We start from the raw sequence: 18,650 nt of genomic DNA, 5'->3' as shown, positions 1-18,650 counted from the left end.
CTCTATTAAGTCTATAATTTAAGCAGAGAAATCTGGAGCTGGTGGCGGCGTGGTGTGTTTTGGTTGGTTTGGCTAGCTGGCAGTGACGGAAGGGTGTTATATGCTAATTGGGTGGCTGTGGCCAGAGCATTCATAATTCCGTCACTGCAGCGTGCCGGGTGGCCAGACCTCATTGAAGCAGCCGGCCGGTGACCAATAATCCTAGGTGTAGTTCCCTGACTGACCTGAGAGTAAGGGGGGGCGCCGGAGAGCTGCGAGTTCCAAAGTGGAACTGAGAAAGTGGGATATACATAAATCCCCGCAGTTTGTGGAAGATTGTTAGAGTGGTGGGGCATCCAAAATAACCCCCCCGTGATAAATTGTTAGGGCAAGATTAGCTTGCTCTTTTTTTGTCACATGGTGCCAGCGGTGGGATAACTAAGATAAGCCCCCCTGCGCCTGTGATAGCCGTGTGTCGGCAGTGCGTCGCATCCCTCCGTCCATGACATACCAGTGTCAGCGGCGGGATCATGACAGTGAATACTTCTGTCTGGTTGTTGTGATGCCATCTTCCTGGTGATTTTAGTAAACCATAAGCAAATGGTTGTCAACTATAAGGATGAAAATTGTGTTTGACATTTTTTCATCCCTTTAGGTGTTAGTTTTCAACATTTGCTGGGCCAAATGTTTTCATATTTTTTCATATTACATTTTTTGTTTGTGTGTTTTTCAATTTAAACATGGCAAAAACAAAGCCAAAATTATCACCAGATGACAGGAAGCTTATTATTCTAAGAGTGAAGTCAGGCAAAAACCAAAAAGAGGTAGCTATAGAATTCAACTGTTCTCAGAGTCAAGTGTTACGTATAATAAAGAAAAAGAAGGTTATGGAACAGCTGACAAACCTAGAAGTGGACGACCATGGAAAACTTCCTCCAAAGGTGAACACATTATCGAGAAAAAGTCAGTTTCTGATGTTCATAAAAGTGCTGTATAGATTTCGCACAAAATTAACAAATATGGGTTCAAAGTGAATCGCCAAACTGTGGTGTGACGGCCAAGGGCAGTAGGGTTGAATGTACAAGTTCCAGTCAAGAAGCCTTTCATCTCTGCAAAGAACGGGAAGGTCCGACTGGAGTTTCCCAAAGAATACAGCGAATGGAAAAAGTCAGATTGGTCTAAGGTGTTGTGGTCAGATCAATCCAAGTTCAATCTGTTTGGTAGTGATGACAAGCACTATATATATATATATATATATATATATATATATATATATATATATATATATATATATATACCACCCAATTGGAAAGCGTAATGATGTAAGGTACCATACACCAAAACATGGTGGTAGCAATGTCACGGTTTGGGGCTGCTTTTCTGTATCTGCTATTGGCCCTCTGCATAGAGTTGATGGAAATATGAATGCTACCATCTGCAAGGATATGCTTGAAAATGTAATGCTGGTAAAAGCAGATTAGACAGGGGCTGGAAATTCCAGCAAGACAATGAACGTAAGCACACATTTAATTTAGTCAAAAATTGGCTAGCAGAGAAAAATGTTCGCCTGTTGCAATGGCCGAGCCAATCACCTGAATTACACCCTATAGAGCAGCTTTGGGATGAGTTAGGACGACGAGCTGGGGCTCAAACCCATAGCAATAAAGATTAATTTTTTGCAGATTTGAAAATAGTGTGGAGCAAGATCCCTCACGATGTCTTGATTACCCGAGTGACTTCAATGCCCTGTCGGTGATGTGCAGTAATTAAAGCAAGAGGTTACTAAGGTATCGCATTGTAAATAATGAATTACTCTGTGTTATGATCAATAAATAATATATGCAAAACTTTTGGCAGTCAGTTTTCTATAAATTAAAAGACCATAGCTAAATTTTAAAGTATTTTGGTTAAAATTAAGAATTAAGCTCTTGCATGATGACAACTTCATGCACTTTCAATTCATCACAGGGAAATGGCATCCCAACAACATGATAGAAGTAATCACACTTTTAAATAAAATGCTAAACTTTTGGTTGCAATTGTATAGTTTACCTTCTATCACGCAAGTTCAATATGAGTGTGCGATTATTTTCTCGGCAAGGATCCGTATGACATTCATATGCAATGCATTTTTAACATCATCATTTACATATTATAATATTCTATGTAAACATAAAAGCTAGTTGACAAAAATAATAAATCATATAGAAAGATATTTGATGTTTAATAAATAGAAAGATAGATATCCTGCAGATATATCATTTCACAACCCCACTACATATATTCAAATTTCACCCTTTAATGCTTTTCATATGGAATTTATTCTACAGTTTTTTATGATTGTTTAACCCAATGAATAAAAAAATGATCTTTGGTCCCCCCTATTTTATGAAGCGGATATCAGGTTGGGAAGGTCCCTGGTTGTTGGGTCCTTCCCAGCCTAAAAATACAAGCCCGCAGCTGCCCAGAAGTTTGATTTAGATTTGCTTATCATATTTGAGTTTAATGTTATCTTTGAAAATGAGTGCTGGAATTTCCTTTTCTCCCATCGATTAAAATTGAAACTGCCCGACCTTTATGCCCCCTGGCATCATCAGTTGGGGGACAGTTGAAAGCGCCACATATGTACAGTGGGAAAAATAAGTATTTGATACACTGCCGATTTTGCAAGTTTTTTCCAAAGAATGGAGAGGTCTGTAATTTTTATCATAGGTACACTTCAATTATGAGAGACCATCTAAAAATAAAAACCACAGCATCATATTGTATGATTTTTAAATAAATTGCATGTTATTGCATTAAATAAGTATTTCATCACCTACCAACCAGCAAGAATTTTGTCTCTCACAGACCTGTTAGACCTTACTCTACACTCAATACCTGTATTATTTACACCTGTCTACTCACTCAATCACACTCCAACCTCTCCACCCTGGCCAAAAACAAAGAGCTGTCCAAGGACACCAGGGACAAAATTGTAGACCTGCACAAGGCTGGGATGGGCTATAGGACAATTGGCAAGCAGCTTGGTGAGAAGGCAACAACTGTTGGCACAATTCTTAGAAAATGGAAGAAACACAAGACAACTGTCAATCTTTCTCAGTTTGGGACTCCATGCAAGATCTCACCTTGTAGGGTAATGATGATTCTGATAGGTTAGAAATCAGTCCAGAACTACACAGGAGGACCTCGTCAATGACCTGAACAGATCTGGCAACACAGTCTCAAATGTCACTGTTAGTAACACACTACACCATCATGGATTAAAATCCTGCAGGGCACGCAAGGTCCCCCTGCTCACGCCAGCACTTGTCCAGACCCGTTTGAAGTTAGCCAATGACCATCTGGATGATCCAGAGGAGGCATGGGAGAAGGTCATGTGGTCAGATGAATAGAACTTTTTGGAATCAACTGAACTCGCCGATTTTGGAGGAAGACAAAGGATGAGTACAACACCAAGAACATTGTCCCAATCATGAAGCATGGTAGGGGAAATATCATCAATATCAATATTAGAAGGCCAAACTTTTAAATTCCTATTTTGCATCTGTTTTCTCTCAGAAAGGAAATGTACCATCAACTGATCTTCACTGTCCTATTAAGGGAATAGAAGAATCCAGGATATCTATAAACAGAAAGATAGTGAGGAAACTCTTAGCTAACCTAAATGAATTCAAGTCTCCAGGTCCAGATGAATTACACCCCAGAGTACTGAAGGAGATAGCAGAAGAAATTTTTGAACCACTCTCCATAATCTTTGAAAATTCTTGAAGGACAGGAGAATTCCCAGAAGACTGGAGAAGAGCAAATGTTGTTCCTATCTTCAAAAAGGGCAAGAAGGTGGACCCAGGGAACTATAGGTCAGTGAGTCTGAATTCTATACCAGGAAAGTTCTTTGAACAAATTATTAAACAACATGTATGTAAGTATCTGGATAAGAATGAAGTGATTAAACAGAGTCAGCATGAGTTTGTAACCAAAAAGTCATGTCAGACTAACTTAATTTCCTTATATGACAGAATCACTGACTGGGTGGGTCAGGGAAATGCTGTAGATATAGCAGATCTTGACTTCAGCAAAGCATTTGAAAAAGTATCTCACACAATCCTTATTGAAAACAGATGACTAAGTATGGAATGGACAAGGCAACTGTTAGGTGGATTCATAACTGGCTTAATGATCGGACCCAAAGAGTGGTCGTAAATGGCTGCATATCCAGTTGGAAGAATGTCTCAAGTGGGGAACCACAGGGCTCTGTCCTGGGCCCTGTATTGTTCAACATCTTTATTAATGATTTAGATGAAGGAATTGAGGGGAAACTGATTAAAATGCTGACGACACAAAGCTAGGAGGGATAGCTAATACTAGAGAAGAGAGAGGACTCAAAAAGATGTAAATAAACTGGAGCAGTGGGCAGAAATTAACAGAATGGTTTTTAACAGGAAAAATGCAAAGTGCTACATCTGGGCAATAAAAATGAAAAAGGAATATACAGAATGGGAGGAATAGGGCTAAGCAACAGCACATGTGAAAAAGACTTGGGTATACTAATAGATCACAGACTGAACATGAGTCAACAGTGTGATTCAGCAGCAAAAAAGCAAATACAATTCTAGGATGTATTAACAGAAGCATACAGTCTAGATCACGTGAAGTCATTATTGCCCTCTACTCCTCTTTGGTCAGACCTCATTTGGAATACTGTGTCCAGTTTTGGGCACCACATTTTAAAAAAGACATCAACAAACTGGAGCCAGTTCAGAGAAGAGCGACCAGAATGGTGACTGGTCTGCGATCCATGTCCTATGAGGAACAGTTGCAGGATTTGGGAATGTTTAGCCTGCAAAAGAGAAGATTGAGAGGAGACGTAATAGCTGCCTACAAATATCTGAAGGGCTGTCACATTGTAGAAGAATCCTCTTTATTCTCATTTGCACAAGGAAAGACTAGAAGCAATGGGATGAAACTGAAGATGAAGAGACACAGATTAGATATTAAAAAAACTTTTTGACAGTTAGGGTGATCAATGATTGGAACAGGCTGCCATGAGAGGTGGTGAGTTCTCCTTCAATAGAAGTCTTCAAACAGAGGCCGGACAGATATCTGTCTGGGATGATTTAGTGAATCCTGCTTTGATCAGGGGGTTGGACCAGATGGCCCAGGAGGTCCCTTCCAACTCTACCATACTATATTTCTATGATTCATACTTTGGGGATATTTTTCTGCAAATGGAACAGGACGACTGCACCATATTGAAAGGAGGATGAAAGGGGTCATAAATTGCAAGATTTTGGCCAACAACTTCCTTCCCTCAGTAAGAGCATTGAAGATGGATTATGGTTGGGTCTTCAGCATGACAATTACCTGAAACACACAGCTAGGGCAACTAAGGAGTGGCTCTGTAAGAAGCATTTCAAGGTCCTGGAGTAGCCTAGCCAGTCTCCAGACCTGAACCCAATAGAATATCTTTGGAGGAAGCGGAAGTTCAATGATGCCCAGTGACAGCTCTGAAACCTGAAAGATCTGAAGAAGATCTGTATAGAGGCATAGGCCAATATCCCTACTGCAGTGTGTGTGTGTGTGTGTGTGTGTGTGTGTGTGTGTGTGTGTGTGTGTGTGTGTGTGAAAACTTGGTCAAGAACTACAGGAAAGTTTTGACCTAAGTAATTGCAAACAAAGGTTTCTGTACCAAATATTAAGTTCTGTTTTTCTATTATATCAAAAACTTATTTCATGCCATGAAATGCAAATTAATTATGTAAAAATCATACAATGTGATTTTCTGGATTTTATTTACATTCTGTCTATCACAGTTGAAGTGTACTTGCGATAAAATATACATAGAAGGGGGTTTGGGTCAATTTAAGGCATCAAACCAACAAAAAAATCCAAAGAATATACATCTAATAAACTAAAAAAATGCCAAAAAGTTTACCAAAAAACTGGACATAATTCAATATATAGAAAATCAGAAAGAAATAAATGTACACAAGAACCATTAATAAATAAATACAAAATTTTATTGACTATCAAAAAAAACAAACAAGGTACCGTATTTTTCGGACTATAAGACGCACCGGACCATAAGACGCACCCCAAATTTTGGGGTGAAAATAGCAGAAAAAAAAGATTTTTTTAAGGTGGGGGTCCGTCTTATTGTCCGAATTTAAGGTATCTTACCTGAGGGCTGGCGGTGGTACATCAGGGTCACAGGAGGCATGGTCCATTCCTCAAGATAAGAGAAGTGGGGTAATTCTGCAGTCACAGGGTCCGGTGTCGGCAGTGCGACGATGCTGATGTTCGGTATGCGCTGTGGGGAGTGCTCCTTAGCAGGATCCCTTCCTGCTAAGGTGGGCGACGCCACAGCCTGGTGTCCACGTGGGGTTGCAGCAGTGGTGCGGTGATGCTGAAGGGCGGTATGGTGTGCACCTGAGCAAGGTCCCTTCCTCAGGTGGGGTGACACCGCGGCCCAGTGTCCACGGAGAGCAGAGCCGGGTGAATCACAGGTTTCTCGGTGGTGGCGGCCATCTTCCTGAGGCTGCACATGCACAGACTGAGTTCTCTGCTTCCCAGGCTTCAGGAAAATGGCCACAGGAGGCCACGCGTGCGCAGATGGAGATCGCAGCAATCATTTTCCTGAAGCCGAGTGAAGCCGAGATCTCAATGTGCGAACTCGGCTTCAGGAAAATGGCTGCTGCGATCTCAATCTGTGCACGCGCGGCCTCCCGCGGTCATTTTCCTGAAGCCTGGGAAGCAGAGAACTCAGTCTGTGCACGCGCAGCCTCAGGAAGATGGCCGCCACCACCGAGAAACCTGTGATTCACCCGGCTCTGCTCTCCGTGGACACTGGGCCATGGCATCACCTGACCTGAGGAGGGGACCCTGCTCAGGTGCACGCTGTACCGCCCGCCGCGCCTCAGCATTGCCGCACCTCTGCCGCCGCAACACCACACCACTGCCGCAACCCCCTGGTAAGCCTGCTTTCACACTATAAGATGCACCCCCCATTTTCATCACAATTTTTTTGGGGAAAAAGTGCGTCTTATAGTCCCGAAAAATACAGTAATTAAAAGTGGGAAACCAGAAAAAAAAATACAGACCTCTCCATTATTTGTAGGTGGGAAGAATTGCAAAATTGGCAATGTAACAAATACTTATTTTCCCCACTGTATTAGACTAAATCTAAGATAAAAACAAATGAGCAAATACCCTGAAAGAAGTCAACAGCAGTAGTGCATGAAAATATTATAGGTTACTTGGTTAACATAATTTTGATTAAAAAAAAGTAAAACCATTCCACCATGTCCCAGTGTCCTTATTTGGGACGGTCCTAACCTCTAGTATTAAAACCTTACCTCTAGTATTAAAACCTTACCTTGTTTAATTATGAAAATGTGAATAAGGGCAGAGAAGGACCAAGGCCTCGACTAGTGGACACCCGGCAGTGCTAGTCCAGCTCAAGAAAAAGGAGGCCACTCCCTTATTTGCATAGAGTGCAAAAACCTGAACCAAAAACCGAAAGAGATTAATTAGAATATAAGTTGATGTACATGAAGCGTGTAGGTGCATGTTCACACTGGCCACTAAACAGACAAAACTTAAAGTAAAAACAAAATTAGCAAATACTCTGCAGTAAATAGCTATAGTGCGTGAAAATAATATATGGTACTTGGTTAACATAATTTTGATTAAAAAAAAGCTAAACTGCTATTGTTTCAGATTTTTGAACTCTGTGCAAATAAGGGTGTGGCCTGCCTTTTCTTTGAGCTGGACATTACATTCATACAGATCCCCACTGTTGGGTGTCCATAGTTGGGGACTCGGTCCTTATTCACATATACATCATTAGACATATGATAAGGTTATAATTCAAGAGGCTAGGACTGTCCCAAATAGGGTCACCGTGACGTGGTGGGATGGCTTTTATATTTTTTTTCTATTAAGATTATGTTAACCATGTACTCGATATTATTTTCATGAACTATAGCTATTTATTAACTGCAGGATATTTGCTCCTTTCTTTATCTTGGGTTTTTTTCTGTTTAGTGGCCAGTGTGAACCTGCACCTACACACTGCATGCACACTAACTTATATTCCAGTTCATATGCATTAGACTGTTGACCGATTCTGGCGATATTGGTGGGCTCAGTCAGCTTTAGTACAAAGTGTATTCAGTATAAACTCAAATACAGTCATGTACATCACAGCTATTAACAACAGCGACATGGCATACCGTAGTTAACATTTGGTTGATAAAGACAAGTAGAAATCAGATTGGTTGATTGGGGCAGTGCGGAGAAATTCTTGATGATAAACAACAGACCAACAAATTGTTCTCATGTTTGCAATTTTCAGTCAGATGAACAATCATTTAGACCAGTGGGATAACGGGGACACTTATGTATTCACTCATCACTAGATCCTTCAAGTACCATAACTATTAATTCAGATGATTATCCTGATTAGTGTAACAACCCTGCTGGCATCACTGCATGGCCTCCCATCCCCCGCACACCAACTTACTTTCTGCTTCAAGCCATGCTGTGAATTCTGTCTGTTGCCAGCTCTGTGCCTCTGCTCTCCATGTTTCCAGACTGTGTGTATAGGGGGGGGCGCCTGAACTCTCTGGTTCTTATGCAGTCAGGGTGCACCTGTGTAATCTGTCCCTGACCAATCACCTGGAGCCCTTGACTATTTAGTTTCGCCACTCCCACTGAAACATTGCCTGTGCAATGTCTAAACTCAGTTAGCTCCTTGCTGCTGAGCTAGCCAGGCCCTGTCCTATGTCTTGCCTTCTCTGAAGGCTCTTAGTCTGTATTCCTGTGTCTCGGTACCTTGCCTAGCATTTCTCTGTCCGCCTGCCAGGAGGCAGAATATCCTGGTCCTTGAGTCTTGTTCCCAGTGCCTTGTCTGTTCTCTGCCCGCCTGCCAGGAGGCTGAATATCCTGGTCCTTGTGTCTTTGTCCCTGTCTCTCTGTCTGAACTCAGTCTTACCTTTGTCTATCAGTCTCCCTTTCTCCTTGTCCATGGCTCCCTTCCTTGCTGTCTTTCCTTGTGTCCTCCTTGTCTGTGTATCTGCACTCTCGCAGCTTTATCTGTGCATCTGCACTCTCGCAGCTTTATCTGTGCATCTGCACTCTCGCAGCTTTATCTGTGCGTCTGCACTCTCGCAGCTTTATCTGTGCGTCTGCACTCTTGCAGCTTTATCTGTGCATCTGCACTCTTGCAGCTTTATCTGTGCGTCTGCACTCTCGCAGCTTTATCTGTGCATCTGCACTCTCGCAGCTTTATCTGTGCATCTGCACTCTCGCCGCTCTGCCTGCTCGGCTCTCTAGCCGCTCTGTCTGCTCGGCTCTCTAGCCGCTCTGTCTGCCCGGCTCTCTAGCCGCTCTGTCTGCCCGGCTCTCTAGCCCCTCTGTCTGCCCGGCTCTCTAGCCGCTCTGTCTGCCCGGCTCCTTAGCCGCTCTGCCTGCACGGCTCCTTCTGCCGCTGCAGTACCTCTTGCTGCAGCTTCTCTCCACAGACCTTGTGGTTCAGCTTTGCTCCACTCCTACTGCCACTGCAGAACCTCTTTCTGCAGCTTCTCTCTGCACTTCTGCCTTCACCTGCACCCCCTGTGTGAACAGGTCCAAACCTGTTCCTTCTTATTTCACTCCTGCCTGCCTGCATCCATACCTGCACCTCCTGTGTGAACAGATCCAAACCTGTTCCTTCATATTCCACGCCTGCCTGCATCCATACCTGCACCTCCTGTGTGAACAGGTCCAAACCTGTTCCTTCATATTCCACTCCTGCCTGCCTGCATCCATACCCGCACCTGCTGTGTGAACAGGTCCCTACCTGTTCCTTCTCAAGCCGTGCCCGCCTGTCCTGTGTCTCAAGCCGTGCCTGCCTGTCCTGTGTCTCAAGCTGTGCCCGCCTGTCCTGTGTCTCAAGCCGTGCCCGCCTGTCCTGTGTCTCAAGCCGTGCCCGCCTGTCCTGTGTCTCAAGCCGTGCCCGCTTGCCCAGTGTCTCCAAGCCACGCCTGCTTGCCCTGTATCTGTCGTACCTTCTTGCCCTGTGTCTCAGTCTGCCTGTCAGTCCCATCTGTCCAAGTGACTTGTCTCCAAGTGGGATCAGCAGCCACAGCCAGACACCACCCTGGAGTGGCACCCGACAGCTATCTGCCGCACAAGCCTGACCTCACCATCAGAGTCTCCAGTGAAGGCCAAGGTAGCTGTCGCGGTCACGCCCCTTCCAGGGTAGTCTGGTCTGTGGCACAGTGGGGCCACAACCCCCGGCTCGCGCCATTCAGCCAAGGCGCGAGCGTGACAATTAGTGTCATGCTTGGTCTAAAGTAATTTTTTGTGAAAAAAGTTAAATGTTAATTTTTTCTTCCACAGTTGATTCAGTTCTCGTGAAGCAACTGAAGGGTTAATACACTTCTTGAATGTGGTTCTGAATACTTACTATGGTGCAGATTTCATAATGGTGTCACTTTTTTGTATTTTCTCTCATATAGTCCCCTCACAGTAACTTCATTTTTTTAGGGATCACATGACATTTGATTTTGTAAATTTTGTTGAAAAAATGGGAAGTCACTGGACAATTTTAACCCTTCTAACTTCCTAACAAAAAATAGAATTAGACTTATCGGTAATTCAGTTTCTAGGAACCTTCCACGACAGTCACCTTGGAGGAGGTCTCCTCGTCCTAATGGGGGGCAGGAAACACAAAGAGGTTAAATAACCCTCCCCTTCCTGCTACCTCCAGTGTTTTTTCTGGACATACTAGCATGAATAGTTACCGCTAATAGTGCAGGAATTATCCAATAAAGATATTTAGATAGGGAAGGAAATTAGTGCTGTCGTGGAAAGTTCCTAGAAACCGAATTACCAGTAAGTCTAATTCTATTTTCTCCAGTCACCTTCCACGACAGTCACCTTGGAGTTATACCAACACTAATTTTTTAGGGAGGGTCCACGGCTTGCAGAACGTGTTTGCCAAATGTTAGATCCCTATCAAAATTTAATCTGTAGTATCTGGTAAAGGTGTGCACAGAGGACCAGGTGGCGGCTCTGCATATCTGCTCCGATGACGCATTCCTTCTCGCTGCCCATGAGGTAGCGACTGAGTGGAGTGGGCCTTTAGAAACTCGGGAGGAGAGAGATTTTTTTATGAATATGCCAGGCCGATGGCCTGTTTGATCCAGTTTGCTATTGTGTTTTTTACCACCTTCTTTCCCTTATTCCACCCTGAATATTGGATAAACAGGTTCTGGTCAATTCTCCAATCCTTGGTTAGTTCAAGGTAATGGAGAACCACTCTGCGGGCATCCAGAGTGTAGAATCTTTCTTCCTTCGTATTGGAAGGATTTTGGCAAAATGAGGGCAACACAATATCCTGGCCCCTATGAAAGTCTGAAACCACTTTGGGCATAAAGGAGGGGTCTAGGCACAGTACTATACTGTCTGAGTTGAGCAAGAGGTATGGTTCTTGTACAGATATGGCCTGCAGTTCCCCTACTCGTCTAGCACTGGTGATAGCTACGAGAAAGACTGTCTTAAGTGTGAGGATCTTAATTAAATTTCAGGGAAGGGCTCAAATGGGGCCTGTGTTAGACTATTGAGCACTATATTAAGATCCCAGGGGGGAACCCGACTAGGGAGTGTAGGCCGTATTCTGGTAGCAGCGGTCATAAATCGCTTACCCCAACGGTGTCTGGCTAGGTCCTGGTCAAAAAAAGAACTGAGGGCAGACACCTGTACCCTTAGAGTGCTTGGAGTAAGCCCTAGCTCTAATACCTTTTGTAGGAAATCTAGGACCTGAGCAATATTAGGATGGAAGGGATCAGGCACATCAGGAAGACACCAGGAAGAGAACTTCTTCCATACGTATATGGCATTGGTTACTGGTTTCCTGCTTTTTTGAAGGGTCCGGATTACGACAGACCCTTGGCCTTCAGGATGTTGGCCTCAATAACCAAGCTGCCAGATTCAGTTTGTTGGGGTTCAGATACAGTAGAGGACCCTGATAAAGGAGGTCAGTTTTTTGGGGTAGGAGTAAGGGACCTTCCTGGGCCATGTCCAACAGGGTGCTGTACCAGCTTCACCCTGGCCACATTGGAGCAACCAGGATTGTCGTGACCTTGTCCAATCGGATCTTTTGTAGCATCCTTGCCAGCATAGGAGTAAGCAGGAAGGCATAGGCTAGTCTGAAGACCCATGGATGGGCGAAAGTGTCTGTCCCCCGGGCTCCGTACATGGGACCGAGGGAGAAATATGTTGCTGTTTTTGCATTTTGAGCATTCACAAATAGGTCAACTTCTGGATCCCCCATCTCACGGTCAGAGATTGGAAGACCGCTTGGTTCAGATACCACTCTCCCGGATGGGCGTCCTTCCTGCTTAGGAAGTCCGCCTGGATGTTGTCCGATCCTTTCAGGTGTACCGCTGAGATGGACAATAGGTGCTTCTCTGCCTAGAGGAAAATTCTTGCTGCCACTGTCTTCAGACTGGCATACTTCATACCTTCCTGGTGTGTGAGGTAATCTACCGTGTTTACATTGTCGGAATAGATCCGAATGTGATGGCTCTGGATAAGGGATAAAGCGGCTTTTAGTGCTTCCTCCACTGCCTTCAATTCCCTTAGATTCGAGAATCTGGCTCTTATGTTCTGGGACCATCGTCCCTGGAAATAAGACTCCTCCACCACAGCTCCCCAACCTCTCAGGCTGGCATCGGTACAAAGTATTTTCAGGGGAAGCTGGTCCCAGCTTACTCCCCGCCTCAAGTTTCGGTAACTCAGCCACCACAAGGGGGCCGATTTCACATGTCCTGGAAGTGGAATCCTTCTTAACAGATTGTTTCAACACTTCCTTGAGTTACCAGGATGTATGACTGTAGGATTCGCGTATGTGCCTGAGCCCAGGATACTGCCTGAATACACGATGTCAGACAGGATAGACATGGCGTCCCTCAGTTGGTGCCCTTTGATCTCTGAATCGGATAATTCTCTGATGAAGGTCTAATTGACGATCCTCGGGAAGAAAGGATGTCCTTTTTTCTGAGTCTAAGAGAATCCCCAGGAATTTTTTCTTTGGGGAGGGATGAAGGTCCGACTTCTGAAGATTCGGAATCCAACCGATGGAGCGATAACGAGCAGGTCTAAATATGGAACAATACATATTCCCTGAAGACAGATTAAAATGACTGCTTCCCTCATAATTTTCGTAAACACCCTTGGTGCTCGAGACACGCCAAACGGGAGGGCATTGAACTGGAGATGGCTGATCCCCCGGTCATGGGAGACCGCGAAACTCAGGAACTTTCTGTGATCCGGATGGATTGGCACGTGCTAATAAGCGTCCCTCAGGTCTATCGTAGCCATTAGCCAGCCCTGCCCAATAAGGGGGATCGCCGATTTCACCGACTCCATCTTGAACCTCCGGTATTTGATGATGAACAGATTCAGGGGTTTCAGGTTTATGATAAGCCTGTATTTTCTGGAGGGCTTCCTCACAAGGAATAGGCAGGAGTAATGTCCTCTGCCTATTTCCTGCTGAGGTACGTATGAGACTACTTCTTCCCGTAACAGATCTTGTAGTTGAAGAAGTAGGATCTTTTGGAGAGTTGGGGACTGTGTAGGGGTGATTCTTAGACAGTGGGGGGGGTTGTTCGAACTCCAATTTCAGCCCGAATTATATGGTGTGCAGGATCCACTGGTTCGAGGTCGTGGACTGCCAGTGGGCGAAGAATTAAGTGAGTCGACCCCCCACCGGGGAGTCACTGTTTGTCTGGGGGTTGCTGTTGCTGAGGGACGAGGATGTTCTTCCCTCTACCCCCCCTTTAGGTAGCTCCACCGACCCGTCTTGCCCTTCCCTCTGAACTCCTTCTGGGAGGACTGCTCTCGTGGGACGAAAAAACTGTCTCCTGGTGATTTTCTGTCCGGGTAGCAATTTCTCTTTGTCCAAGGCTTTCTTGAGGATGTCGTCCAAGACTGGCCTGAACACGTGGTGCCCCTGGAAGGGGATGGCACAGAGCTTTGTCTTAGAGTTTATGTCACCTCCCCACAACTTCAGCCAGAGGGCCCTTCTAGCCGAATTAGAAAGGACTAAGGAACTTGCTGCTACTCGCACCGTCTCTCCCGAGGCATCAGCTAAAAAGCCCATTGCTTTTTGGAGAAGGGGAAGGGAATCTAAGATTTCTTCTCTGGGAGTACCCTGAGAGAGGTGATCCTCTAACGTACGAAGCCAGAAACATAAAGCTCTGGCTACGCAAGTGGAGGCTACATTTGCTTTGAGCAAATTCGTGGATGCTTACAAGGATTTTTTTAAGGTGACTTTCTATTTTACGGTCCATAGGATCTTTCAACTGGGAACAGTCCTCGAAAGGGAGGGACATCTTCTTAGTTACTTTAGAGACCTGGACGTCTATCTTAGGGATATCCCAAAGAGAGTTGTCACCCTCGAGAGGTAAGCGATTCTTTAGTTCCGAGGGTACACTAAGTCCTTTCTCAGGGGAGGACCACTCCTGAACTATCAGGTTCTGGACATTTTATTGTACCGGAAAACCTTTCCTACCTCTGGGTTTCAGCCCCCCCAAACATTTCATCCTGAACTGAGAGCTTCACCTCCGCCTCCTCAACCCCCATGGTATTTCTCACCATGGAGACCAGCTCTTCGATATCCTCAGAAAAGAAGTAGTGTTTTTTTGTGTCGGGTTTAGGGGTGGATGTGGAGCCCTCATTTTCCCAAATGTCCTCAGACCCTGAGGTACGGACTTCTCCCGAATCTGAATCAGTCTCCGTAGGTGCTATTTTCCTCCTTTTTTTGGAGAGGGGCACCGGGGTCTGGGAAAATGCTGCCATGGAGGTCTGTACCTCCTGCTTAATGAGAGATTTAATACTGTCAAACAGGGAGAGCTGTTCGGTGTGCAGGATGTCCTGCGTACAAGGTTGGCATAGCTTCTTTTCGTAATCAGAGGGAAGCCTGGCACCACAGATACCACACTTGCTGGGTTTATTTCTTGGGACAGAGGCCTTTTCTTCCTGCAGGGAGAGAGAAGGCTACTCAATGACCCATGCCATCAAAGTTTGGACAGTTAGGGGACCGGCCCTGCTACTCACGGTTGGAGGGGGAACGCTGGGCTCCGCAGATGCAGCAGTCGAGGATTTGTCAGCGTCCATTGTCAGCACCAGTCACCATACAGACACACTGCTCTTACCTGGAGCCTGTGGCCCGATTATATGGGCGTTGTAGCGTTCAATGTTTCTGTTCCCCTCGTTCCTCCTGGTCCATGGGGAGGAACCTGCGGCACGACCCTGGCTGCCCTTGCCCCCCAGGGCCCGGCGCGTGCGCTCCATCCAGGAACGCCGAAGGATGCGAACCGGAAGTGCACCGACGACATCACTTCCGGTCAGAAGCCACGCCCCCTCCAATGAATGCGGGCCCAGCATCAGCAGCATGAGAGAGGAAGGAGGAAGCCGGGGAGCTCCAGAGGACCCTGGCTGCACCATACCGCCCCGCTTTACCCCGTAGGGCGCAGGAGGGGCGGAAGAAGTCCCGAGTCGCACCCTCAGGTGGAGATGGGAGCAGCCATATGGAGGAGAGGCGAACCCCCCAACCTCAGCTGCCCAGCATGTAAGTTTCTAGGAGCTCGGCTCGCCGGCCGCGGCAGCCCCTTGTACCTCTTCATGCCCCACTGGGGGATAGGAAAAACACTGAAGGTAGCAGGAAGGGGAAGGTTATTTAACCTCTTTGTGTTTCCTGTCCCCCATTAGGGCGGGGAGACATCCTCCAAGGTGACTGTCGTGGAAGGTGACTGGAGAAAAATAATGTTTCCAAAATTATGCTGATGTAAAGTAATCATGTGGGAAATGTTATTTAACTATTTTGTGTGACATATCTCTCTGATTTAAGAGCACAAAAATGAAAAGTTTGAAAATTGCTAAATTTTCTAAATGTTTGCCAAAATTTTACCACTGTCATGAAGTACAATATGTCAGGAAAAAACAGTTTCAGATCCAATGGGATCCATACATTAGAAGCATTCCACAGTTATAACCACATAAAGTGTCATGGTCAGAATTGTAAAAATTGGCTTGGTCATCAATGTCAAAATTGGCACTAAGGGGTTAAACGGTGAAACTAAAATCCAAAGTTTGTATTAAGAAAAAAAAAGCACCTTAATTCGAGACCCGCAGTGTCTCCATTTTTCAGGATCTGGTGCTGGGTGAGGGCTTATTTTTTGTGTGCTGAGATGGCATTTTTACCAACACATTTTTAGGGTAGGTATGATTTTTTGACTGCCTGTTATTACATTTTATTGTATTTTGCGGCGACCAAAAAAACATAATTCTGGCTTCTTGATTTCTTTTTCTCCTTACACCATTTACAGATCGGATTAATTTAGTTTATTTATTGATAGATCTGGAATCTCTGAATGCAGCTATTCCAAAAATGTGTATTTTATTATGGTTTATTTTAAATGGGCAAAAGGGGGTTAATTTCAACTTTTATTTTTTATATTTGTAAAAACATTTTTTTTCTTTCTACTTTTTACTTGCTTCAATAGCTTCCTTAGGAGACTTGAAGCTGCAATCTACTGAGTGCTTGTGCTGATGCCCCGCTATGTGTAGCAAAAATCATCATCTTCTATGAACGCCACCCACGGGCCGATGTTCACAGCAAATCAGCAATGACAGGCACGGAGGTCTTCTGCAGATGGGCCAGACTGACCACCCAGGGCTGCCACCAGGAATTTCAGGTCCCTTTACTGGCAACATTTTTGAGCCTCCTTAAGACTCCACTCAGGCACTACTCCTCCTCCACCCCTCAATCATTCCACAGGCCCACCACCCACTCTTGGAAAACTCCACTTCTGCACCAAGTCCTTACCAATCACACATTAAGGCCTCATACTCACTGGCGATACGATTTTTAATCGGATTACACTCTGACCCATGTTAGTGAATAGGTGACATCTCACTTGCGATTTTTTGCTCAGCCAAAATCGGTCTGAGAAAAAAAATCGCAGCATGCTGCGATTTGCAGCGATTTTCGCCAATAGTCAATGGGTGCGATTAAAAAAACGGTCCAAAAACGGACCATCCGTTTTCCATCCGTTTTTAACAGATACATCACCATTCTGTGGTATAGAACACTGTAAATGGTCCTGTAAATGACTGTAGAAAAAGAGTGGCTGGGAAAAATAAACGGATGAAAAACAAATGGAAAACGGATGGAAAAATAAAAAATCGCATAGAAATCGCATGACACTGGCATAACACTCCACCCTTTTTTCCAGTCCAGAAATCGGACCGTTTTTTTAATCGCCAATGGGTATGAGGCATAACAGTTCCTATCGAACACCATACCACATACATAGCCATCAGCATTTGCCTTGACCAAGAGATTTTTTAAGTCAGCACCACAACAAGGTAGACTCTTTTGGCAGGGCCCTACTCTACTCTAAGCTATTAAACATTTCTTAAAATATCCAATACTCTTTTCAAATTCAAAAAGAGAAATAGAGACAGCACACCAATCACAGTTGAAAAAGGGTGCTCTTTAATGGCCCATATGGTGACGTTTCAGTCCTAGGTGTGGACCTTTCTCAAGCAGGACTGCTTGTGACTGGTGTGCTGCCTCTATTTCTCTTTTTGGATTTATTTATAAGGTCTGGTATAATAATAATAATAATAAATAATAAATTTTATTTCTATAGCGCCGACATATTCCGCAGCACTTTACATTTCAGAGTGGACTTGTACAGACAATAGACATTACAGCATAACAATAATCACATAGATCATAACAGATACCAAGAGGAATGAGGGCCCTGCTCGCAAGCTGACAGTCTATGAGGAAAAAAAAATAGTATGTGCCTTTGAGGCTTTCACCCTTTTTCTAATTGTGCTGTTGCCCTACTATTTTTTACATTTTCAATACTCTTTTTGGAAATTTTTCTTTATTTTTCTTTAACCCCTTAAGGACCAGGGGTATTTCCGTTTTTGCGCTTCCATTTTTCGCTCCCCTTCTTCCCACGACCATAACCTTTTTATTTTTCTGTAAATATGGCCATGTGAGGGCTTGTTTCTTTGCGGGACTAGTTGTACTTTTGAATGGCACCATTCATTTTACCATATCATGTACAGGAACATGGGGAAAAAAATCCAAATTTGGTGAAATTGCAAAAAAAGTGCAATTCCACAATGGTTTTTTTGGACTTTTTTTTACCATCTATATATATATAAAACTGAATGTATGTATGTGCGTATCACTAACCAATCACAAAGTATCATTCATTTCACCAGAGCTGTTCAAAAGAAGCTGAGCTGTGATTGGTTGTTATGAGCAAGTTTTCCCACTTGACAACACCTCAGCAGACACTGACATGGTGGGAGAAATCTAGCATCCCTGGAAACATAAGCTCCCAGCCATTGCCTGCCCCTCTGAAAGGAGCAGAGAGCACATGACAGAAATGAAATCGCCCTGCCATGCTTATATACCCATCACACATCCTCCATACCAAACCGTCAAAGTGTGAAAAAACAGATCCGTTGCAGATTTGCAAAAAACTGATGCACCGGATCCAGTTTTTGGACGGATCCGTCACAGCAGCCAGTGTATGGAATTTAAAGGAACAGAACTCTGGAAAAGGGGAGAGAGACCCCAGGGTCTCTTAAAGGGA

Source organism: Dendrobates tinctorius, unplaced genomic scaffold (assembly GCF_039654945.1).
Source record: "Dendrobates tinctorius isolate UK_male_01 unplaced genomic scaffold, ASM3965494v1 ptg000022l, whole genome shotgun sequence".
NCBI classification, from domain to species: domain Eukaryota; kingdom Metazoa; phylum Chordata; class Amphibia; order Anura; family Dendrobatidae; genus Dendrobates; species Dendrobates tinctorius.
Note: the sequence above shows the minus strand (reverse complement) of the source record.